Source organism: Rhinoderma darwinii, unplaced genomic scaffold (genome assembly GCF_050947455.1).
Source record: "Rhinoderma darwinii isolate aRhiDar2 unplaced genomic scaffold, aRhiDar2.hap1 Scaffold_69, whole genome shotgun sequence".
In the NCBI taxonomy this organism is placed as follows: Eukaryota; Metazoa; Chordata; class Amphibia; order Anura; family Rhinodermatidae; genus Rhinoderma; species Rhinoderma darwinii.
The window spans coordinates 3,320,375-3,346,774 of NW_027464249.1; the positions used below are offsets into that span (position 1 = coordinate 3,320,375).

The window sequence follows — 26,400 nt, forward strand, 5'->3', positions numbered from 1 at the left end:
GACAAATGGATAATAACGCTAAACATATTTCTTACTGATGTTCTCCCTCAGCTGGTCCATGCCTTGAAGTCACTGTGGTGGATTACAAATATAGGTACGTAATATTATGTTTATAATATCCGAGAACGAGCTGATAAAGCTTATCCAAGGTGAAATACACTGCGGGACGAATCCTAAATGAGGCCACGTGATCTGGAACCCCATATGTGAATAATAGATGGTCGGTCCGTTGATGAAAGGTGACGTTTCATGAGGACATTAGGGCATCTAGACTTCATAGGGGGGGCACTTTGGACCCCTTCTATGAGCCAGAGCCGGCCCGTCTATGTATTACGTGGTCGGCCACTCATTTTAATGGCGGCCATGTAATACTACATTTTCCCGGCAGAGACCTCTGTAGGGGAAATATCTGTCCGGATGCCGATAACCGCAGATCACTGGGGGTTTCTAAATCTGTTGCCGTACAGCAGGTTTTTCACCAGGATTTTTATATATTTTGTTGCATTAAAGGGATATTTCTACAGAACACATTTATAGCATATCCATAGGACAACATATAATTGGCCGCTTACAGACCTGCGACCGACTACAATGTGGAAATCCGTGCACATTCACAGCCCCATTCTCCCTGCAGTGGCCAGTTCGCTCCTACACGTAAACTGAGACCATGGGATCCCATTCTCCTAACAGCTGGGGCTCCAAGAAGTGGGGTGTAGTCCTATGGATATGCCATAAATGTATCTTATTGAAATACCCATTGAATTTTATATTTTGCCTCTACACACCTTCAAGGGCCTGCTGTAGGGATTGTCAGGGTCCCAGTGGTCAAACCTCCACCAATCAGTAAGTACTACTTTGCTGAGACTGCTATTTGCAAGAAAACACCTTACAGGATAGGTGATAATTTTCTCATCGCTGGGGGCTCCACCGAACACTCGTTCTTCCTCACTGCTGAACCGCAGGAGGACATTAAATGTAGCAGTGGTGGAACATGCGCTGCCGCTCTATTCAAAGTCTATGGGAATGACCGAAACAACCGAGTACAGCTGTTCCCATTATTCTTATAGACCGTGAATGAAGCGGCAGGCGCATGCTCGATCACTGATCCATTCAAGCTCATCCTCACTGAAGGGGGTGCGGTGAGGAGGATCTATGGGTCTGGGACCCCCGTTCTCATGATTGAAGGGGTTCCTAGCAGTAGTGCCCCCAGCGATCAGAAAATCGTCACCTGACCTGTGGATAGGTGATAATTTATGATTCTGGGTAAACACAATAAGACCGTAAAGGACAAGTTTTATTAATTACCGTTATCAGGACATTGGTTCCTTCAGTCATAACAGATTGAGCACTATACAGTGAATGTCCGCCCTTCAACCATTTTGTTATTGTAATCTAAACAGGTCCAAAATGATGCTGATTATTTCTTAAAGAGTAACTAAACGTTCAACAAACTTCTCACATGTCATAGTTTCACGTCAGAAGTTTTGATTGGTTGGGTGTCTGAGCATTGAGACCCCCACCAATCACTAAAATGAAGCGGCAGTAGCGCTAAGCAGGTTCATTTCTGTTTGGCTTTTTCCGGAAAGCCGATGTAGCGGTGTACGGGCTCATAGACGTTCTATTGAGTCTGTACACCGCTACATCGATTTCCAGAAAGAGCCGAACAGAAATGAAGGGGCTGAACGCTCACACGAGAACTTCTTCCGCTTCGTTTTAGCGATTGGTGGGGGTCTCAGTGCTCGGACCCCCACCAATCAAAACTTCTGACATGTCACTATGACATGTCAGAAGTTTGAACATTTACTTACCCTTTAATATATATTAATGGTGTTTTTTCTGATACAGAGCTCCAAATCCCCTGCAAAGACATAATATTTCTTTATTCTCACTTTCTTTTTCATTTTAAATTCTTTATTAAATATCAATAAACGAAAACAAACATTATCGTATCCAGTACTTACAGACACCATGACACTTTAACAAGTTGTGTAGACAACTCCTTCAGACAACATATCAATTCGACTGCGCTATTGATGCTGCCAAAAAAACGGAAACCTTAAGGAACGGAGACAAACGGAAACCATTAGCAACGGAAGCGTTACCATTGAAATCACTGGTAAGGCTAACGGAAAGCTATGGTTTCCGTCTGGTTTCCGTTTGTGGGTTCTCCTGACGGAAAGGTTTGACGGAACCACGAATGGAACCCCGAGGCAGATGTGAACGAAGCCTCACTTCAATGGAGGTTTACTGCAATACCAGACACAACCTATGGACAGGTGTGGTGCTATTTCTGGGAAAAAGCAGCCATGATTTTCTAATCCTGTATAACCCCTCTCTGTCTATGTAGCAATTTGAAGTTCTAAAAGGCAATGTATTGATAGTTCTCGCCATAACTGCAAACCCTTCATTGTATGTTTCTCTAGATCTCTTGGATTCCTTGAACAGCTGAAGATCACACATAACTCTGACATATTTATTGGGCTTCACGGGGCCGGACTGACTCATTTACTCTTTTTACCAAACTGGGCAGTTATATTTGAGCTGTAAGTCATTTTCTGTGTTCTCATGTGTAATATGGTTGCCTCTCCTAGAATGTCTTCTCCTTTTGCATTAGGAAATTGCATGACTAGCAATTCCTTCATATATTGTTATTGTCATCGTCTTCTATTCGGGTGAGGGGCCCTGTGCTGCAAATACAGGGAGTGTGAGTCCCTGAAGGGTCCTGATTGGATTGCACCAGTTTGTAAAGGGAGAGTTTTCCATAACAACATTATATTTAAGAATTACTATGTGTGTCTGACTGCAGAAAGTCGGCCTTCATTGCTATACTAGACAATCCTTAATGTCTATTGCGCAACAACTAGTGGCGTACCTACTGTAGAGGCAGACCCTATGACCACGCTAACGGGCCCATGGTAAAAGAGGGCCCGGAACTGAACAACTTCTACGGCTTCCTTTAAAACACTGTCTCAGTGTTTACTTGCAGCCACCACTAGGGGGAGCTCACTGCATATAGATTTATACAACTCCCATTGAGTTCAATACATATACAGTGAGCTCCCCCTAGTGGCGTTAGGGGAAGCAGGGAATTTGGAGTTTGTGAAAAGCAGAGCCCCAACCCCTATTTTCAAAAGAACAGTGAACATTAACGTAAAAAAATAAATAGTTTGAGCTTTCAGTAGGGGGAGGGAATTCTGAATTTAGATATGGGGCACTATGGTTTCTGTGTATGCCCCTGATGATGACATTATACTAATGGTCCTGTTGGTGCAAATGTTTCAGCAGTACAGCTTTTAGAGCTAGTTTTTTTTTTTTTTTAAGCAAGCGTGCTGATCTGTCCATATATTCACATTTCTAGAAATGGCCTACCATGACGACACAGAATGGAATTTTCAATAAATATTTATAGACTTTAAAAATAAAAGCTAAGTTCTTTTCCCACGAGTCATTTGTGCAAGGTCAGCTCAGCATTCACGCAGCCCATATCTGTATGTGGATTATCAGAATCTGCCTATACCAGCGTCCATTAATCACAATGACAATGTCCCAGATCCATTAGTACATGTGCACCTCTGACTTGGTGTATTAGTAATCTTACCCTATTAATCTTATTTTAAGGGCACTTCAGAACAGAAGGGTTATATCAAATATTTACAATAGGCATGATGAGAATTTGACATGTTGTATTGATACACATAGCATTTAATATACAAGACAAAACGTATAGAACCGCTAATTTTGAGAATTTTAGGAAGATTGCAGGACCAACCTTTGCCATTATGTATTTGTATCGAAATTCATGCACGGTAAACACATGGCATTGCAGTATAATAGCCATTTTTGTTTTTGCAAAACTCATTCAGTGGGTGCGTGGCATAACTAATGCACCTCCAGCATACGTTGCGCTGTGCGCCCTCTAGAGGTGTGAATGGGTAAAATGTTGCCTTTAGATTCAGGCATGTTAGTAGCGAATAATGCAGAGTACAAGTGTGAACAGGGCAGATAATAGTTTTGTCTTCTACCATATTATTGCATGTGTTTACCCTGCAGGGGGCGCCGTTGCGTAGAATACTGTACATGTGTGATCTTCTTTCCCTAGGTATAATTGTCAGGATGAGAGGTGTTACTTGGACTTGGCTCGACTTCGAGGAATTCACTACATCACATGGGAGAAAGCAGATAAAATTTTCCCCCAGGACAAGGTAAGTCCTGCTCACGATACCAGGGGTATTACCCGATCAGAGGGTTTACATTAAAAATGACTCATTTAGCCAGCTGAGGTCTTGTTAAGGGCTGATATACCATAGAGAGAGAGCCTAAGCAGCTGCTATGGGGCCCTAAGAGAAAGGGGGCCCTGGGTTGGTTGGTCCCATCTCTTCGCTACTGGGTGTCGAGAACCTGTGTAGGACTCCCCTCTCCAGAGGAACTGAATTTTCAGCAGCAGGAAAGTGGGCATTGGCCCAAGTGTCATGGAAAGGATGTGGAGGGGAAACAAACTGTTCTTTTTGTCCTGGGTGGCAAAACCAGCACCATATTAAGGGCCCATTTCGATCTTTGCTATGGGGTCTGCTTTCTTCTATGTTTCATTGACAACATTTTTGCTGCTCATGACCATGGACAAATATTTTTTTATCTCCTGCAAGTAAATGACGGTTTCTATTGTAGGACAGCATGCAGAGATCTTAAAACCGGGAGAAACTGATACATAAAGTATATTGGAAAATTATATAATTTTTCATTATACAAAGAATAAGGGTCAGTTCACACGTTGCGTAAATACTGTGGGTTTTCTGCAACGGAATTCGTTGCGGAAAATCCACAGCGTAATACGGTAGCGGCAAAGTGGATGAGATTTAAACAAATCTTTACGCTGTGTCACTTTACGCAGCGTATTCGCCCTGTGTGAACTCAGCCTAAAATTTATTTGCAGAAACCGAATACCCCTTTTTAATTTTTGAGTAGTGATTTTACGAGAATATTCGGACATAAAGCCCTCGCTGTTGTGTGTTACTCCCCGCACGTTCACATGGTGTCGCTCTTGACTCTTTCTATTCACACTTTTTTTTTTTTGTTAGATTATATTGTTCTCTCCCATTATTAGGCTTCTTCCATTGAGTTGTGACACATTTCAGGCTGTGGCAGGATCAAAAGTAAATGAATTGGTCATTAGTTCAACCTGTCAATAATTCTCCCCCGTGTCCCGTGTAGAAAAAAAAAAAAGATCAATATGTCCTGGGGGCTTTAAATGAAAGTTGTTTTCTGTAACCAGAATGACCTAATTAACTTGTCCTTCAATGGAGAGAATAACGTGCCCGAGAATGACAAAGCTTGTTATGCCGTCTAATTAAGGGACATCACCCGACTTTGGGAGAACACCCAAAATTCACCAATTACGCCTTTCGATGTTGCGGAATTTTTCCGGCTGGTCAGCACTTCGGCAGAGTACGTGTCTCGTCATCCTGAGTGGCCGCTCCGAAGAGGTCGTGATGAACTGTAATCGTAAAAAGAAGGAATTACCTCGAAGAATATGTCCTCGGTTCTATTTTATAACATAATAAATTATTTATTTATTATAAAAAAGTTTTTTTAATTATAATTGTTGGAATTTGGTGAGTTTGAAGTAAATGCATTAAACCCATTTTAGCTTCTATTTACCAGTTTTTATCATTTTCTTTTCTTTTTTTGCTCCCCTCACGTTCATTCATCCAGAACAGGCAGTATTGTACATGCGTTATTTTCTACACAAGCCGAAATCCAACATGCATCAGTAAAATTCATAACCATTTTCCTAAAGTACAGCAGATAGGTTAAAAAAATCCACTTACCTATAAGTTGTAACTAAAGGGATTGTTTCCTCTCGACAACCAATCCCCATTTTGCCTATTGGGCCCTATTGACGTCATAGAGGGATGGTACCCTGCTCGAGACCCCTTATATGATCTAGAACAGAGCGCTTCTGACAAGCTGACTGACCCAGTCATCCATGTATCACAAGGAAGGCCATTCATTTGATTGGCTAGATGTAATACTTAATTTCACCTGTAGTGGCCGCTGCCGGGGAAGTGAGCAGCCGACGGTAACCTCCCTTAGCAAAATCTGCTACGTGTCGGGGAGCCAGACCCACTCTCATAGTAATGAGACGACACAACCCCTTTAAATATTTTGTGCTAGATTTACCATTGCTCCTGTATCATCCAGTGGCTTTAGAACCATTGAGAGATATGGGCACATGACCACGACCGTTGTGTTTATCTGCCCCATAGGATTTAATAAGGGGGAGGGGTGCCTTTTTTTTATTTTTTTTTAAGGTTTCTATTCAGAAAAAAACTATATTAAAAAAAAAATCTTCCAATTTCATGTTTTTAACAAGTCCTGGATTCAGCTCTGTCCGATAATATATACGTATAGCTAAAAAAAAACACTTATGGGAGGCTGGTTATATGATTATTATTGGTCGATTTTGTAATAAAAAATAATAAATCATGTTTTTATTAAGTGGAAATCATTTTGTAAAATGAAAAAACTTCCTAAAAAAGTGATGGTTTTGTAAGACATCTTTGTGAATAAAGCATGATTAAATGGTAACACAAACGTCATAGTGACGTGTCAGAAGTTTTGATGGGTGGGGGTCTGAGCACAGAGCCCCCCACCGATTGCTAAAATGAAGCGGCAGAAGTGCTACGGTGAGTTCTGAGCTGCTTCGTTTCTGATTGGCTTTTCTCGGAAAGCCAAGCAGTTGGTGTACGGGCTCATAGACTTTCTATTGTGACCGTACACCAATTTCTCATCTTGCCGACAAAAGCCGATCAGAAACGAAGTGGCTCAGCGCTCACCCGAGCGCTTCTGCCGCTTCATTTAAGTGATCGGTGGGGGGCTCAGACCCCACTGATCAAAATGTCTGACTTGTCACTATGACATGTCGGAAGTTTTTTGAAAGTTTAGTTAGCTTTTGATATATCTCGTACTTTTGCTCAATGAACTGGTGTCACGTCAAGATCTGACTAAGTCCTCATGCACATGGCACTATCAAAAGTGTATAGCATACCCTTAAAGATCCCTTTTGCACCTCTCCTGCACTACAAGGCCACCGTCCACCCGCAAGCAGGGAACGGAAACATCTCCATTCAAGTGAAGTGGACTGTGCTCCACCGTTTAGGAAGTGATGGCCTATCCTATCCCTATTTTTAATGCTTTTTAACATAAAGTTTTTATTTTCTTTGTTTACACCTCAAATTTTTCCATCCATGTAAAAAAAATAAATGAAAAAAATTGCATAGAATGGAAGGATCCCAGACCATAAGGAGGGATCCACATGGGATTATAGTCATCCCTTATGTGGATTTCTTATGATTTTGGCGGGAATTTTCCTGCCAATTTTGCTGTTCTCTGGTCAGATATGCCCAGGGTAGCAACAGCTGGCTATTGGATGCTGCTGGGGTCTCATGTGACCCAGCAACAAGGGAAGATCTTCCCTGGTACCCAGTAACCGGTAGGTCATTGGGCTTCTTTTGCTCATGTGACCTACCTGTTTGGGTTTAAATTGTGGCTTGTATCAAACCCGCAGCCTAAAGAAGGCGATACTTGGAAGCACCACGCCTATCCTCCCTTATGTTATATATTTGTTATGTCACGGCTTTTTATTAGACTGGGGGTAAAATCAGTCTTTGAAGTAGATTGTTTTATGGATTGATTTTATGTCTGAGTTATATGATGTGTGTTTTATATTTATATATATATATGTAATTTTATAAAATGTTTTCCTTTTTATAACGTTTTAATTAATAAAGAAGGCCATGTTTTACCACCTACAGGTTGTCCATCTCTTTTATTTGATTTTGTTGCATGGTTGTAATTTATTGGGCAATGTATGATTTATATTCCCGTGTTTGTACTAGATAATGTCCTAAACGGGACTGCAAGGACCCATTGTCCACCTTACCTGCCCAGGACCTTATACCATCCTTCATTAAATAACACACCAACACCTTCTTTATGGAAATGTGGAAGTGGCCACAGCTTTATTATTATATTTACACCATCGGCATGAAGACATATATATATATATATATTTCTTTTTCTCCTTCTCCTGAAATGCCGATGCTCCCTGTCTCCATCAGGCATGTAGGGTGCTAACTCTGTCTTCTTCTGCCGTACTTTCCGCCAGCTGTGACATCTACGAAAAAACCAGAAAAAACGCCAGAACAAGAATATAACCGTAGAAAATGTTTTCAAAAAACAAAACCAACACCACCAGGGGAGGGAGGGCGGGTGTTTCTTCCACTGCAGCTTGAAGGTAAGAGGGCTTTCTGCCCCAAACCCCTGCCTTATATCTTCCTAACCACGCCCCTCTCAACCCCTTGTTCACCAATCCTGGTCCTGGGCATTATTGAAACGTTCCATCTTTCTTAACCCCTTGCAGTCCCTGACACTCTCCCTAGGCGCTTCAGTGTCTGCAAGTTCAGAGTGTGATGGATGCAATAGATGGAAAATGGAAGTAAGTAGATAGTCCGACAGCTAGAGATTGGATAGATATAAATATTAGGCCCTGTTCACACAGTTTTTTTGGTGCCGATTTTGACGAGAAAACTGCGTCGGAATCCGTGCCAAAAAATTTCCCAAATCTTCTCCCATTGCTTTCAATGGGAATGAGAGGTGGGGTTCGCTCACGGTAAAAAAAGCAACATGTCCTTTCTTGAGGTGTTTTCCGCCTCAAAACCCCCCTTAAAATCAATGGGAGACTGAAAAAACCGCCACAGCGGTTTCGATGAGATAAGTATGTGGGATACATATAGAGATCGATTTGGATAGACAGATTAGACCAATATAGATACATGAGATACATACATTGTGGATCATTAATGGATTAGTAACGTTATTCTTTCCAGGTCACTTTTCTTCTACTGTCAGAGATGTGTTCACAAACAATTTAAACAACCTAAAGAAAGTATATAAAATCCCAGCGATCTCCAAGGACATCATGAAATGAATTATGGAGTTCACTTTCACCAGGAAGACTAACCTTACCCCACAAAAATGTGGAGGAGCTTCTGGTTGCTGTAGATCAGATGAATGTGTTCGGGTATGTTCACATGTTCACACACCCTATTCACACCCATGTTCACACACCCTAGGCGTGTGTGAACTTTTTTTTTACGCGCCGCTGTTGGTGTTGCCGTGTGCACATACCCTTAGGCTGGAGTCACACGAGCATGTTCGGTCCGTAAAGAACGGAACGTATTTCGGCCGCAAGTCCCGAACCGAACACAGTGCAGGGAGCCGGGCTCCTAGCATCATAGTTCTATACGACGCTAGGAGTCCCTGCCTCTCTGCAGGACAACTGTCCCGTACTGTAATCATGTTTTCAGTACGGGACAGTAGTTCCACGGGGAGGCAGGGACTCCTAGCGTCGTACATAACTATGATGCTAGGAGCCCGGTCCCTGCAGTGTGTTCGGTCCGGGACTTGCGGCCGAAATACGTTCCGTCCTTTACGGACCGAACATGTTCGTGTGAATCCAGCCTTAGGCCGGATTCACACGAGCGTGTGCATTTTGCGCGCGCAAAAGGTCCATAAAAGCTCCATGTGTCAGCAGCATACGATGCGCGGCTGCGTGATTTTCTCTGTTTTTATGTTTGTAAACAGAAAAGCACGTGGTGCTTTTCTGTTTTCGTTCATAGTTTGGACTACTGTAGCGCGCATCACGAGCGGCACACGGAAGTGCATCCGTGTGCCGTGCGCGGTTTTCACACACCCATTGACTTCAATGGTTGCGTGATGCGCTAAAAACGGGCAAATATAGGACTTGTCTTGAGTTTTACGCAGCGGACATACTCTGCGTGAAAATCACTGACAATCTGAACGGCCCCATAGACTAACATAGGTCCGTGCGACGCGCGTGAAAATCACGCGCGTTGCACGGACGTATTATACGTTCGTCTGAATAAGCACTTAGAGATCATGGAGCTGTGCAGTAAAATGTTGAGACCTCGATCACTGTCCTGAACTTCACCACACAGCGTTATTGAACATCCGAGGAATAATTAGAACTATCAGCGATGGAACTTTAGAACTTTCTATAGAAAGATGTGCTAAATGTGAAAGAAAAGGAATCTGTGTTTTGAAGCCATAATACAAAAGAAAGGAAGCAGGACATCTCTTTACATCTTCCTGAAATATTGTATATAGATATATATAGATAAGGCAAAGTTCTTTATAATGATGGAGGTCATAATAAAGAAAATTCATTATGTCGTGTTGTCCATAACAACCAGATGATTTCCATTTCATTTAGTTATGATTCTGCTTTTTTGTTATCAGAAACAGCGCCACTGTTGTTTATAGGCTGTGCCTGGTATTGCAGTTCAACCCCTTTTCCTTTAATGGGCCTGAACTGAAATGCCAAAAAAAGCCCATGTGCACGCGTTGCGCTGTTTCTAGAAAAGAAGCATTTGGCTGTTATGTATTTAATGTTCGATTTCTTTCTAAGTTCGCTTGGCTTTAATAATTACAGAATACTTCATGACCAACGTCAAGAGCAGCGACTATGTGAAAGGAAGTAAAGAACGTAGTAGACCCATCATAATAAAAGTTCTCAAGGCTATCTAGGATCTCAACCGGAGTCAGACATCAGACTGTTCTCAAAATGACAAGGCCGCAAATAATATACAGGTTGGGAAGTAGACAAATAGTTTTTGGAAACCATATGGTAGGTTTATTAATGCAAATCTAATTCCCAGCTCAAAAAGAGGGACAGTTAAGGCTCAAAGAGGGACCTGGTTCAAAAGTAGGGAATGTCCGTCCAAAAGAGGGACACTGAGGAGGGATGCGTACAACTCGTATGATTGCTAGGCAACAGACTAGAAAGCCAAAAATGAAGTCAATAACATGCACAGTTTGAGAATGTAAAGCGACTGCGCTGCGTCTGTGAACCGGAGATGACGATGTCATGGATGGGATATAATACGGTGTCCCTAAAACATGGATAATACATAAGCGGATTCAATTTCTATGAGACAGACTAGAAAATCAGAAGTGGCATAGTACATATAGGCAGATAAAAATATCAAGAGACTGCCAATAATGGGGATGTTATTGGTGGAAAGGACGATGTCCCTGGAAGTAACGCTCACAATGGCGGCATATACTAAAACCATATTCACGGCTACTGACTGGACAAGGGGACAAACAACATGCAGTAGGAATATGGATCTCGGAAGTTATTATTGTTTTTGCATTGCAGATATCGTCAACTGCGCAATTTTATAACAATTCCATTTTATCGTATGGATTGCTACAGTTGTGGCGATACCAATTATGTATATATATGTTTTTGTTTTTTTATTTTTTCCCTTATAATATATATATTTATTGTTAGAGCAGGCGACTATCTTATATCTTCGTCCATGAGGAATACAGCTACACAGTGACACCAGGCGGCCATCTTATATCAATGACCAAGAGGAATAGTGCTGCACAGTCACAACAGGCGACCATCTTATATCAATGACCATGAAGATTAGAACTGCACAGTGATACTAGGCGGCCATGTTATATCAATGACCATGAAGACTAGAACTGCACAGTGATACTAGGCGGCCATGTTATATCAATGACCATGAAGAGTAGAACTGCACAGTGACACAGGCGGCCATGTTATATCAATGACCATGAAGATTAGAACTGCACAGTGATACTAGGCGGCCATGTTATATCAATGACCATGAAGACTCGAACTGCACAGTGATACTGGGTGGCCATGTTAGATCAATGACCATCAAGACTAGAACTGCACAGCGATACTAGGCGGCCATGTTATATCAATGACCATGAAGACTAGAACTGCACAGTGACACAGGCAGCTATGTTATATCAATGACCATGAAGACTAGAACTGCACAGTGACACAGGCAGCCATGTTATATCAATGACCATCAAGACTAGAACTGCACAGTGATACTAGGCGGCCATGTTATATCAATGACCATGAAGACTAGAACTGCACAGTGACACTAGGCGGCCATGTTATATCAATGACCATGAAGACTAGAACTGCACAGTGACACTAGGTGGCCATGTTATATCAATGACCATGAAGAGTAGAACTGTGCAGTGATACTAGGCGGCCATGTTATATCAATGACCATGAAGACTCGAACTGCGCAGTGATACTAGGTGGCCATGTTATATCAATGACCATGAAGAGTAGAACTGTGCAGTGATACTAGGCGGCCATGTTATATCAATGACCATGAAGACTCGAACTGCGCAGTGATACTAGACGGCCATGTTATATCAATGACCATGAAGACTAGAACTGCACAGTGACACAGGCAGCTGTGTTATATCAATGACCATGAAGACTAGAACTGCACAGTGACACAGGCAGCTATGTTATATCAATGACCATGAAGACTAGAACTGCACAGTGACACAGGCAGCCATGTTATATCAATGACCATGAAGAGTAGAACTGCACAGTGACACAGGCAGCTATGTTATATCAATGACCATGAAGAGTAGAACTGCACAGTGATACTAGGCGGCCATATAACACATAAAGGGCTCATGTATGAAAACTCGACCTGACAGAACAGTGGTGATGCTGATAGCAGCCAATCAAAACCTCATGCCCTGCCCGTTTATATACGATACTATTATTTCTATGTACGACACTGGTGCCATAGATTCGTTCTGCAGGAATATTGGCCCATGTGGATGGGAGAGCTTCTCACATTTGGCATTAGAGTGTCCTTCTGCCATATGGTAAACAGCTGCCATGAAGGGATGAACTGGGTCGGCCACAATGCTTAGGTAAGCCCTACTGTTGAAACATCCATTCACAGGTGTCAGGGGACCCAGGGTGTGCCAAAAAACCATTCCCCACACCATTACTCCACCTGCACCATCCTGAACTGTTCACACCTGACAGGAACTTATTATCTATCTATCTATCTATCTATCTATCTATCTATCTATCTATCTATCTATCTATCTATCTATCTATCTATCTATCTATCTATCTATCTATCTATCTATCTATCTATCTATCTATCTATCTATCTATCTATCTATCTCATATCTATCTATCCCATATCTATCTATCCCATATCTATCTATCTATCTATCTATCTATCTATCTATCTATCTATCTATCTATCTATCTATCTATCTATCTATCTATCTATCTATCTATCTATCTATCTATCTATCTAACATCTGCCCATTGATTTCAATGGAAAATACGGCGTTCTGTTCCGACGGGACGTTATTTTACGCCTCATTTTCAAATTTAAGGCGCGTAAAAAGACGCCCCGTAAAAAGGAGTGCATGTGACTTCTTGAACCGTTTTTCACTGACTCAAAAGAAAAACAGCTCCAAAAACGGCTTCAAAAAACGCTGGTTGCTTAAAAAACGGCAGAAAATCAGAGGCTGTTTTCCCTTGAAAACAGTTCCGTATATTCAGCCATTTTTTGTTAAGCGTGTGAACATAGCCTTAATACACACGTTGCGGAATTTAATGTGGAAAATCCACATGAGAACCACAGATAATTCTGCAGATAAAATTTTTCACCTAATACTATATTTTTGTTATGCGTTTTTAGGTGCGGATTTTACATTCTAATGCGTAAACTGGTGCAGATTTTATGCTGCGGATTTGGGTGCGTATTTTTAAACAAACTTGTCATCGGTGAGGTCAGATGACAGTTCAGGTGACTGGACTGGTCCACTCCTGTGAGGGCATCGATCCCAGTAAGATCACCACCGCAAGACTCCTGCCTTCTTTTGATCGCTGCTGCAGTCGTCTGGCATGTCGCCTGTCAGCAGCGATCAGCAGGACATTTTGCAGACCGCCAGGAACGGCGGGACATCGGTGAGAAACCGGGACTGTCCCGCCGGATCCGGGACGATTGGGAGGTATGCTAAACGCCCAAAAAATGGCCGAAAAATCAGAAGCAGAACGCCACCAAACATCTGCCCATTGATTTCAATGGAAGAAAACGGAGTTCTGTTCCGACGGGTCGTTTTTTTACACGGCTGTTTTGAAAAACGCCCATGTAAAAATACGGCCATGAAAAAGAAGTGCAGGTCACTTCTTGGGCCGTTTTTAGAGCCGCTTTTTATAGACGTTATTGTTTGCGTGTGAACATACCCTGACACATGACTGCAGGATCTGACTACACACAAAGTTTGTTTGTAGTCAGTAACTATGGAGACAAGTAGTTCTGCATAGGAGCTGTATGTACAAAACAGTAGGATATTTTTAATCAATATTATTTGCAAAGTTGCTTCATTCTTTATTTTAGATGCATTGAAGCAGCAATAAATAATATTGGTTGGAAAATTCTTTATACCCTTTAAAATGAGATCTGTACGCCCTGAAATACATGCCCCGTGGTTCATTGCAAACCTGCTGCTATGCCACTGACTGACCCTGTACGCTGCAGTGCATCCCTGTGATATATCCAGCTATAGCATTGCTCCTGCTATTAATTCTCTTGATCATTTTCTAGGAACCCAGGAATTACTTGCCCCAAATATGTATACTTTTGCATAATTTATGATTTTACACTCCAGATTCTGTAAACCTTACATAAATATTTTACCGAATACATGTTATTTTAGTGCGGCATCTTACACCTGTTTTTTTTTTGTTTTTATTGGGTTTTATTATTTTTTGCACATTTGCAAGCTCTGCATTGTCTGAGACCTTACCCAAGTGCAGCGCCATTAATCCTAAAAGCACATCCACCGCCTCTTCCATGTGGAGCTAACGGTGGCACAATTTTAATTCGGACCCATAAAAGAATATGACATCTCTCATACAACCACATTTAAAAAATAAATGGCTTCCACTAACATCTGCTGTAGCCGAGACCCGGTATATATCTCTCCGGTAGAGTCATAACCGGCGCCGAGTCATTTTATTTCTTTATACGGCACGTATTAAAGCAGATACCCATTAAAAAATGTCTAATTTAGCCTAAAAATGCTGACTCCTGTTGTCGTCCATATTAGATATTTGGGTTTAGTGAATTAGGATGGGATGATGAATGTCGATCCAATTGTTTTCTCTGCTGCTTCTGCTATGAAACGATGAAAAACAATATTATAATGATAAATTCAGAGAGCCCATAACTGTTCCATAACAGCTCCTGAAAATGCTTAATAACTGAAATCCTATTTGGTACGGTTTCAGTTGTCTAGTTCAGCTAATAAGACTTTTAGGCAAAATGCAATTAATAGCTTTGGAGTAGGCAGTGATTCGGCCGGCCTGCGTTGTACGCGGACAATCTACGCCTTGGTGTTGTTAAGAATGCCAACTATGTATGTCTGCGCTGATTACTTTCTGCACTTTGCATCTTCCAATTATGTTTCCAAATTTAGTATGGACTTTTGAAACCTCTAGGACAAATACATTCAGTCTATCAAATTACATTTGAAGGTCAGGACGCACAAAAGTTTCTAACTACGTATTGGTGGCGTGGGGGGGGGGGGGGTTGGAAAAATTTAGATTATTTATATAATGTTATTGAGATGCTGAACAGATACAAATGATAAATCTAGTCTCCCAGAAAGCTTTTTTTTCCAGGCTGTTGTTGCAGGTGTCGGACACTAGGTGGCAGTAGAAGCTTTCACATGACTGATTGCTGCGGATTTAGAAAACTTTTTAGATTTTTTTTTTAAGGTACTGTAATTGACACTGTTTAAGATCATGTGATACCAAACTGCGAAATACGAAAGGGTAAAGGTCATTTCGTTGAAACTTTGGCACTTGTAGTCCTTTGTATGGGTATTAAAAAAAAAATAAATATTCTGCATTAATCTATAAAACTGCATTAATTAATGCAAAAAAACAGTTAGGATGTATGTGAAATACAGAATACATTTATGGGTTTTTATGGGTGTTTTTATTGGTCAGAGGGTCCAATAATAAAGTTTGAGACCCTTTTCCCCAGATACCCACCACTCAACAGAATTGATGGAAGTAGCTGGATGAGTCCAGAAGGGGGCGCTGTGGTCACCTTAGCCTAGACGAATAGGACTCAGGGAGTGTTCATACTGCACCTTTTGCCACCCTGTTAAATCCCCGTTTCATGTTAAATTCACCGATATTAAATGGGACACGTTTTATTTGCTTTGTATTCAGTGTCATAATACCTAAATGTGAGAAAGTAGCAGGTACCGATCGAAGGTATGACTGCGGGATCAGACTGCACAGGATTTGTTTGCAGTCTGTAAGCATGGAGACAAATAGGTCTGCATAGGAGCTGTATACACAAAACGGTAGACTTTAAATGGAGACTGAAATAAAAATTGATTGCAAAGGTGCGCTTAGACTTCTCACAACGATGAGAATTCACCAGAGTTCTCTTTTAAACATACACTTATACATCTATTTTTGATCAGAGAAGCCCTACTCCTTGTGATCTTGCAAAAAAAACAAAAACAAACACATACCACACAGTATACTTTTTTATATTTTAACACAGGGTCTATGAGTGACACTGTATATGTCACAGGTATATGTTTAAAGTATACGCCATGGGCTTTTCAATAGCCTTTCATGACATATACGTTAAATGGATACCATTATAGTTTATGGGTGGCGTATGCATTAAACTGATACCTAACTGTTATCTGTCACCCATACGCTATAATGGCATCCATTTAATGTATACGTCATGAACAGGGTCGTGAGAGTTCATGACGTATACCTGTAACGTGTGCCATTATAGTCTATGTGGAAGGAAGGATACTGTTAGGCATTAGAGCTTTTCTCGGCGTATACATCAAGCATAGGCTAAAAAATGTAGCGTGAAAGGGGCCTTAGTGTTGCCCATAGCAACCAAATTCCAGCTTTCATTTTCCAGAGTGGATCTGAAAATGAAACAAGTGATCTGATTGGCTGTTATAGAAAACACTGACGCTTCTTATTAGTGTCAGGGATCATTACCATGTATATTGTTTGAAAAATATTATCCTTACATATATATATATATATATATATATATATATATATATATATATATATATATATATATATATATTCAGTATATTACACAAAGAGATTGGATTCATGGAGCACAAAGAGCCTGCATAACACGCCTCTGGAAGACACCGCCCCCTGGAATGCAAAGAGGAGTGTGCAGAAGAATGTACAGGAGAACATACAGCTGAGGAGCCAATGGGACTTAACCGGTTAAGGACTAGGCTGTTTTACAGCTAAATGACCAGAGCAAATTTCACAATTTTGTTATGCGCTTCTTTAGATGACTAGAACTCAGCTGGTGAATAAAGTTCATCTTTGAATTTTACACTATTTTTAAAGGACAGATAGGGCTTTGTTTTAGTGGCATTTGTCAGTATATATCATTTTTATTTTTTTCTCTAAAGAGGGCAAAATTGGAAAAAAATGCAAGAATTTAGCAATTGCGACAGTTTATGCTAGCATTTTTCACACACGGTATGGACAACGGACAAAATTAATCTCCTTTCACATTCTTCCACTTCTCCCGTGCATGGGGATACCAAATATGTGTGCCTTATTCACTGTGCGGGCATGTGCCAGGGCTTGGCATAAAAGGAGGCTTTTTGGCCTTTCGGTCCAGGAATTCTGCATTTGATTTTATAGCCGCATACTGTTTTCTTGGGGGTGTAATGCTGCTGAAACATTAGAAACACCCCATAAATGACTTCATTCACATAAGTAGACCCCACAAGGTTTCCTTCAAGGGGTTTATCATATTTTTAGCAAGTCCAGTTTTCTTCTGAAAGTTTATTGAATAAGATGGAACAAAATAAAATTACCTTTTTTTTTAACAAATTCGTCAGTTTATGCCAGCATTATTCACACACAAAATGGACCACAGACAAAATTCATCGCATTTCACATTTTTCCACTTCTCCTGTGCATGGGGATACCAAATATGTGTGCTTTATTCACGGCCATGTGCCAGGGCTTGGCATAAAAGGAGGCTTTTTGGCCTTTTCGGTCCAGGAATTCTGCACTTGATTTTATAGCCGCATACTGTTTTCTGGGGGGCGTAATGCTGCTGAAACATTAGAAACACCCCATAAATTACTTCATTCACGCAAGTAGACCCCACAAGGTTTCCTTCAAGGGGTTTATCATATTTTTAGACAGTCCAGTTTTCTTCTGAAAGTTTCTTGAATAAGATGGATCAAAATAAAATTAGCAATTTTTTAGCAAATGCGACGTTTATACCAGCATTTTTCACACACGGCATAGACCACAGCCAAAATTAATCTCCTTTCACATTCTTCCACTTCTCCTGAGCATGGGGATACCAAATATGTGTGCTTTATTCACTGTGCGGGCATGTGCCAGGGCTTGGCATAAAAGGAGGCTTTTTGGCCTTTTCGGTCCAGGAATTCTGCACTTGATTTTAGAGCCGCATACTGTTTTCTGGGGGGCGTAATGCTGCTGAAAGATTAGAATCACCCCATAAATGACTTCATTCACGCAAGTAGACCCCACAAGGTTTCCTTCAAGGGGTTTATCATATTTTTAGACAGTCCAGTTTTCTTCTGAAAGTTTCTTGAATAAGATGGATCAAAATAAAATTAGCAATTTTTTAGCAAATGCGACGTTTATACCAGCATTTTTCACACACGGCATAGACCACAGCCAAAATTAATCTCCTTTCACATTCTTCCACTTCTCCTGAGCATGGGGATACCAAATATGTGTGCTTTATTCACTGTGCGGGCATGTGCCAGGGCTTGGCATAAAAGGAGGCTTTTTGGCCTTTTCGGTCCAGGAATTCTGCACTTGATTTTAGAGCCGCATACTGTTTTCTGGGGGGCGTAATGCTGCTGAAACATTAGAATCACCCCATAAATTACTTCATTCACGCAAGTAGACCCCACAAGGTTTCCTTCAAGGGGTTTATCATATTTTTAGACAGTCCAGTTTTCTTCTGAAAGTTTCTTGAATAAGATGGATCAAAATAAAATTAGCAATTTTTTAGCAAATGCGTCAGTTTATACCAGCATTTTTCACACACGGCATAGACCACGGCCAAAATTCATCGCATTTCACATTCTTCCACTTCTCCTGAGCATGGGGATACCAAATATGTGTGTCTTATTTATCACATAGAGAAGTAGGAGGGCGGACGATAGAAGAAGCTTATTTCACAAATCGCTTTTTTTCAAAGCTGGTTTTACAAATCTCAACAGAGTTTCTATAACACTTCCAAAATATCTGCTCTTGAAGCAGAAATCCCAAAATATTCATCTAGGGGTATAATGGGAATTTATTTTTTTGGGTTTTCTAAAATAAGAAATTGCAGGTTTATGCAAATGGAGCTCTCCAGCAGATGAACTTTAGAGAATATGCAAACATGACATCCACCCCCCACCCATTCCCTCCCTCACCCTTGGAGTAAAATCAGGGGAAAAATAAAAACGTAATGTAGGGCAAATATATTTTCAACGAATTAACTGAAATCTAATAATTCAGAACAGTGTGGTATTTTTTAAAACATGGCTCAATGCACAGGCCTGGTTGTGAGGGACATGAGGGACAGAAATATCGGGAATCTTTGCGGTGCCCGTCTTTTCTGCAGACGCGGCACTTTTTCTGAGGGTTGCTTCTGGTTGGTGTTGGGGGAATCCGACTGATGAAGTGTCTTTCAGTCAGTCGCGTGACATCCTCAGACTGGGGGCATTCTCGGGTGTCCTGAACATCAAAAATGAGGCCTTCAATAATTTTTTCCTTGAAATCCAGGTATGTGTCTCTGCCTCTGTTTTTTTTGTAGAGCACAAATGAGTTGTGGATGGCCACCTGTAACAAATAAATGGCCACTTTTTTGTACCAGGTTTTAGTTTTGCGTTTTACTAAATAGGGCTGTAAAATCCACCCCCCCCCCATGTACTTGTTATATTCGGACACGCTCACTGGTTTGTGCTTGTCCGATGTTGCCCCTCTTTCCCTCACTGCCACTGTTCCTGCGGTATGAATCGTGCTTAGCACACACACGTCTTTGCGATCCCTGAACTTGACCGCCAGCAATTCTTCAGATGCATAAGCACAGGAGTCCCCCTTTACCATGCGCTTCCCCACTAATTGCTGTGGAAAACCAATTCTGTTTTTGTGCATGGTACCACATGCCCCAGTCCTTGCAGCATGCAAATGCCTAAACAGGGGCACACTCGAATAAAAATTATCACAGTACAGGTGGTACCCCTTGTGAAGTAGAGGCTGCATTATCTCCCACACGATATTACTGCTGGTGGAAAGATCAGGGGGGCATCCAGGAACATTTATTGTGCGGTCCCGCCCTTCATAAATCCTGAAGGCGGTGGTATATCCTGACCCGCTTTCACACAATTTGTAGAGCTTAACGCCATATCTTGCCCTTTTGGAAGGCAGATATTGGCGAAAGCTAAGTCTGCCATGAAAGTTGAGGAGGGATTCGTCCACACTTACATTCTGCTCAGGGGTGTAGAGTTGCAGAAATAAATTATTCAGGGAATTTATTAGCGGTCTTATTTTGAACAACCGATCCCGGTTTGCATCGGTACTTGGGGGGGGCCTGTGCGTTGTCATTGAAGTGGAGGAACCTCATTATTGTCTCATAACGAGACCTGGGCATTACTGCAGAATATACTGGGGTGGCTTGGGCGGGTCTTGTTGACCAGTAAGACCTAATGGAGGGCTTTTTGACAATACCCATATTTAGGGTGAGCCCCAAATTTTTTTTTAATTCCAGCAAATTGGTGGGCGTCCAATCTCTGGCATGGGTGGATGAAGGTTTCTGCCTTATATATTGAGTGGCATATAAATTTGTTTCGTGGACAATCTGATTTAGGATGTCGTCCGTTATAAACAAATGGAAGTAATCCATTTGGACAAAATTTGTATTGTCCACGGTTATGCCAGGAGTGGCAGTAAATCCGTGGATTCTAGGCCCAAAAGATGGGGCAGGTGCCCATACAAGAGCCTGGACTGAAGGGACCAGGCTGTCCCGTGCTACAGCGCTACTTGGCCCTGCTCTTTCAAGTTCTGCAGTTTCAACTGCATCAGGGACAACGTCCCCTGAAGATGAACCTGAAGTGACGCTGTCATCGTCACTACCTAAAACAGGTTCCATCTCGGACGCCATCTCTGATGCGGTCTCCGACTCAGACCACAGCATGGCGTATGCCTCCTCGGCGCTAAACAACTTCCTCGCCATAACGTAACTAACACTAACACTAACTAAACAAATTGTTTTTTTTTTTGTTTTTTTTTTATATAAAACACACAAACTAACTGCTATATATATCTACACTACCGCTAACAAAAAAATAAACCGCTATTGCTATATATATTATATATATGTGGATATATATATAATTATATACTCCCTACCTGCCTATTCTAATAGAATAAAAGAAAGAAAGGTAGATAGATAGAAAAAAAGATAGATGGATAGATAGATTGTATAGATAGATAGAAATCTATCTATACAGAGAATGTTTTAGAGTGTAACTGTATTTTTTTGTAACTGTAACTGTAATCTTCTGGCAGCAATTCTCCCGAGTCTCTTCTTCTCCTCAAACTGAAACAATGTTTGAGGAGAAGAAGAGGCAGGAGATTTACTGCCAGAAAAGTCAAAATAAAACAAATGTGGTCGCTGTGATAGGTTTTCACAGCGACCACATGTTCAGGGACCATCAGATTGGTCCCTGATACTCTGCCCAGTGCCTAGAGCTGTTGGTAACAGCGTGGGCACAGGGCTGTGTGCACGCGATCGCGTGCACACTGTTTTCTATGCAGAAATGCATGTGATCGCTGTGATTGGTTGTCACAGCGATCACATGTTCAGGGGCCAAAAGATTGACCCCTGACATTCTGCCCAGTGCCCATGGCTGTTAGCAACAGCCAGGGCACAGAGCTGTGTGCACGCGATCGCGCGTGCACAGTCTCTGAAGTGCCGCCGTAAATAGTCTATACGGCCAGCGGTCGGGAACCTGTTAATACTGGCGTTTCATACACCAGTCCTATTAAACAGTTTGCTGGAGTAAGATGCAACACATTTATTAACAGGCGAACGACTCTTAATAAATGTGTCGCATCTTTTAGCTGCAACGCGGCCTGTCATCAGTACTTTCTAGGTGCTGCGGCCTGCTGTAAGAGCCTGAGGGAATCCGGGAGGGAGTATCGGAGTGGTGAGGTAAGTACATTTTTAAAATGTATTTTATTGTCTGATTGGGGGGGCAAACAGTCTGATTGTGGGGAGGTATGGGTCTGGCACGGACCTTTGCCTTGTTACGCCCCCCAGAGATAAATCTGGGCCGCACTATACATATAAATTTCTGCTATAATTTACATCAGTTACTGGCGTAAATTACAGTTAAATTGTTGGCCAATTCTGCTAAGCCCTGCCCATTTTTTGCCCCCAAAATTTGGACATTTGCGCATTTTGTGAATTTTCTACGCTAGTAAACTGTTGTAGAAAGGTTAATATATTCCCCCAAAGGCTAAAGACCATAATACAATATCTTAATGTAAGGATATGTACACTTAATTGTGCTGCAACACTTGTTGTCTCCATTCTTTGTCAGTGTGGGAAGTAGATATCCGGCCTTATGATTTTGTGATATGTGATAGACCCAAAATCCCAATCACCAAACCAAAGAAAGCACAGGCCGGACGGACCCTGCCACAGTGGAGGGTAGGCCAGACATGACGGGGATAGGAGGGAGGATCGTGTCACAGCCAAAGGGGAGGGTTAGTGGAGGGGGTGGGTCTAGGAGAGGGAGGGGATCCGGTGAGGGTTAGCCGGAAGTACGCTGACTTCCCGGTCTTTTGGTCGGGAGCAGCGCACGGAGTAAGACATCCATCCACGCATCTCCCATCCGGCGGCCATCTTACCTCATGTCAGCGCAGCAGTTCATTGAGCATATGCGGGCGGCGGCTGCTGCATTCGGCCCCGCCTGTTTGGAGGAACAAGCTGCAGCGGTGGCCAACGCTCCGGTACCTTTGGCTGTCTCTCCCCCGCGCCGGGCCCGGCGCTCACGTACTCCAGAAAGTCTGAGCCCCGACGTGGCTCCTCGGACCCGGCGCCACAGAGGGAGCCCTGTGAGGGACCCTCCGGCTCGAGCGTCTGGCAACACTGATACTGCAGCCGGTGCCAGGGTCGGGAGGAATCCCGCTTCGCGGCGGAGTTCAGCGGAGGTGGGGGGGTGTGGCCCCTACTTCCGGTCACCCCTCCACTCGCCAGTTCTACGCCGGGTTCCATGGTTTGGACGGCTGCCCCTGGTGATGTGCCGGCTGGGGGTGGAGCTCCACGGCGATCTGGAGGAAGCAAGGGACATGCATTGGGCCGCAGGCCTAGGTCGTCCGTTTCGAGGGTGACTTCCGGGCGGCGAGAGAGAGCCTGGGAGCCCACCCCTCCCCCACCTCGGTTCCGCCCGTTGAGCATGCCTGTGCGTGCTGCCATGGATCGGGGACCAGATCTGCCGAAGACCTTGAGGATGAGCTTCGTGGACAGGACGGTCCAGCTGATGGGTCCACAGCGCCTGTGCATCTCAGTGAGTCGTTTTCACCGTCTTTACCTTTTCCTGCTATACTTATGTCTCCTGTGTCGGGGGAGGGTTCCACGGTTGGGGAGCGGGTATGTGATGTGGGGTCTAGGTTTGTGAATGTTGGGGGTGCGGGGGATAGTCTGTGAGAGTTGGTCGGTTGCATCAAGGAATTGTTAGGCCGGCTCGACGGGACGGGGATCGCCCCTTCACGGTCTCCTGTGGCGGCGTGGGTGGGGGCTAGTGGGGTAGGGTTTAATGCCCCGGCGGCGGTCGCTGCGAGTGTAGGAGCAAATACAGAATCGGTAGCGGTGTCTGTTCCGACCGACTCGGCGGCGGCGGTTGATGGTGTTCGATTGGACGATATAGCCAGGGGGGAGGTTTATGTGTGTTTTGAAGGACCTTTGGGGGCACACTTGAAGCAGGAAGTTCGGGAAAAAATTTGGAAGGACGAGTAAGTAGACATTTTTTCATTGTTGCCCCTGGAAAATTTAATCTGGAGAAGGGGAAGCGAGATGAGAGTAAGAAGGAGGAGGAGGAAAAGCGTCGTCACCGCCTTATCCTTAAGACATTTGTTAACTGGTTGCAAGCGTTCGCCATTTTGGCCAGTATTATTGGTGAAAAGGCTCCGGAACATTGCTCCCCCCTGTTTTGCTATATGGATGCCATCAGGGAAGCCCATAGGGTATATGGGGGGTAGCTTGTCTACGTTAAGCAGTTTAGACAACGGAAGGCAGTTCGGCCCAATATTAGGTGGGACCACAAGGATATTTCCCTCTGGTTATAGGTAACGGCTCCTGTTCGACCGGGCCAGTCCTTTCCCGGGAGCGGGGGGGGGGGCAGCAGGCCAATCTGGTCAATCCAGCTCAGGGGGCAACGCAAAGCTCGGGCTGTGCTGGCAATACAATGAGGGGCAGTGTAAATTCGGTGCAGGTTGCAAGTTCAAGCACCTTTGTTCTCAATGCAATGGTGCGTCCCACGGGGCATCTAAATGCTTGCGCAAGGGAAAACGAGGTGGGGGAGGGGGGTTTAATGCCAGTCATGGTGGTGATGCCAGTGAAGAAGGAAAGGATGGTCAGTTTTCTAAATAGTTATCCGGACAGGGCCAACGCGCAGTTGTTGTTGTTTGATGGTTTTAATGTGGGTTTTTGTATCCCCTCCCCTCCTCACAGGTTCCCCTTTTCCATAAAAAATCTGAAGTCAGCTTACCAGCATCCTGACGTGGTTAGGGAGAAATTGGCAAAAGACGTGGATTTTGGGCGCATGGCGGGGCCCTTTAGTTCTCTCCCCATCCCGGGTTTGGTCGTCTCCCCGCTGGGGGTTGTCCCGAAGAAGGAGGCGAACAAATACCATTTGATTCACCATTTGTCTTATCCTAAGGGCTTGTCGGTTAATGACGGGATAGATAGGGATCTTTGCTCGGTCGTGTATACGTCATTCGATGCGGCGGTGCAGTGGGTGCGTTTCCATGGTAGGGGGGCGTTAATGGCCAAGACGGATGTCGAGGCGGCTTTTCGACTGTTGCCGGTGCATGTGGATAATCAGCGTTTACTGGGGTGTTTTTGGGGGGCAGTTTTTATGTGGATCGGTGTCTCCCCATGGGTTGTTCCATTTCTTGTGCGTACTTTGAGGCGTTTAACTCATTTTTGGAATGGGTGGTCAAATCTGTGGTGGGGGTGGATTCGATCATTCATTATTTAGACGATTTCTTGTGCGCAACGATCTTGGGGCCCGCCCGTTCCGTGAATTGGTTCGGGACATAAAACACGATCTGTTGCACCTGTGGTCGTTTTACCCGAACTTGATCACGGTGTGGTCGGATATTGTGCCTAGAAAATCCTGGCGTTGGCACGGTCGGTGGAGCGGATCAACAAAGCCAGGATAAAAGTTAACAGGGCGGTGTCTGCATGTGTTGCGCGGAATGGTGGCATATGTGTTCGGCACTGGGACTTGGAAGCTGGAGTTGGAGCGTATTGGAGTGCAGATGGTGTTCACCTGAATGGTGTGGGAACAGATTTGTGGTGCTTGGGTTTGCAGGATGGCATTGAGAGGGCTATTTTGTTGGGGCGGAACTCTCAGGCTTGAGGGGGTCAAGGCCTGTACACTGTGGCTGGGGAGTCCTTGGAGTTAGACAAATAATTATGGGGGGGATGCATCATGGGTATGGATCCCCCTGGGTTTTAAAGATGAAAGGACACTGTCTGGTGGTTGGATATTGTGGTTTCCTTAGGGTGTTATCCCTTGGGAGAGGTGGCAGTTACCTTACGGCATCTGCCAGGAATATTGGTGCTTCTGAGCCGGGTTTTTATGGCTGGGGGTAAAATGGTGGGGCAGATAGCCGGTAACATAAAAAGTTAATGATAGCTCTAAGGACTTCTCCTAGTCTATGTGTTAATGTTTGTTTGTCAGTGGTGTCTGACGTGTTTGGGTTATAATTTATGGTTCGTGCATTATTGATTTATTATTGTTTTTGTTAATAAATAATATGGATATTATTTATTTATGGTTAATTGAGTTAACTAACTTTTATATTTATTTCTTAATAAAATGGCTGCTGTGGCCACTTTATCCAAACCCTCGGAGTCGAGTCTTCTTGAGAGAAAGGTGTGGGTTATGAATGGGGAACAGATATATAGGTAAGTGTAATTTGCATACACATACATCACTCGACTTACCCCAAGTCAAGCACAGGCCAGACGGACCATACCACAGTGGAGGTTAGGCCAGACATGACGAGGCTAGGAGGGAGGATCGTGTCACAGCCAAAGGGGAGGGTTAGTGGAGGGGGTGGGTCTAGGAGAGGGACGGGATCCGGTGAGGGTTAGCCGGAAGTGTGCTGACTTCTCGGTCTTTTGGTCGGGAGCA

General features: G+C 43.3%; 1 pseudogene; it reads left to right on the forward strand.

Annotated features, from left to right (window-relative positions):
- LOC142728770 (EGF domain-specific O-linked N-acetylglucosamine transferase-like) overlaps positions 1-5,580 on the forward strand; it is a 37,429-nt pseudogene extending 31,849 nt beyond the window's left edge.
- Positions 5,581-26,400: the final 20,820 nt, after the last annotated feature.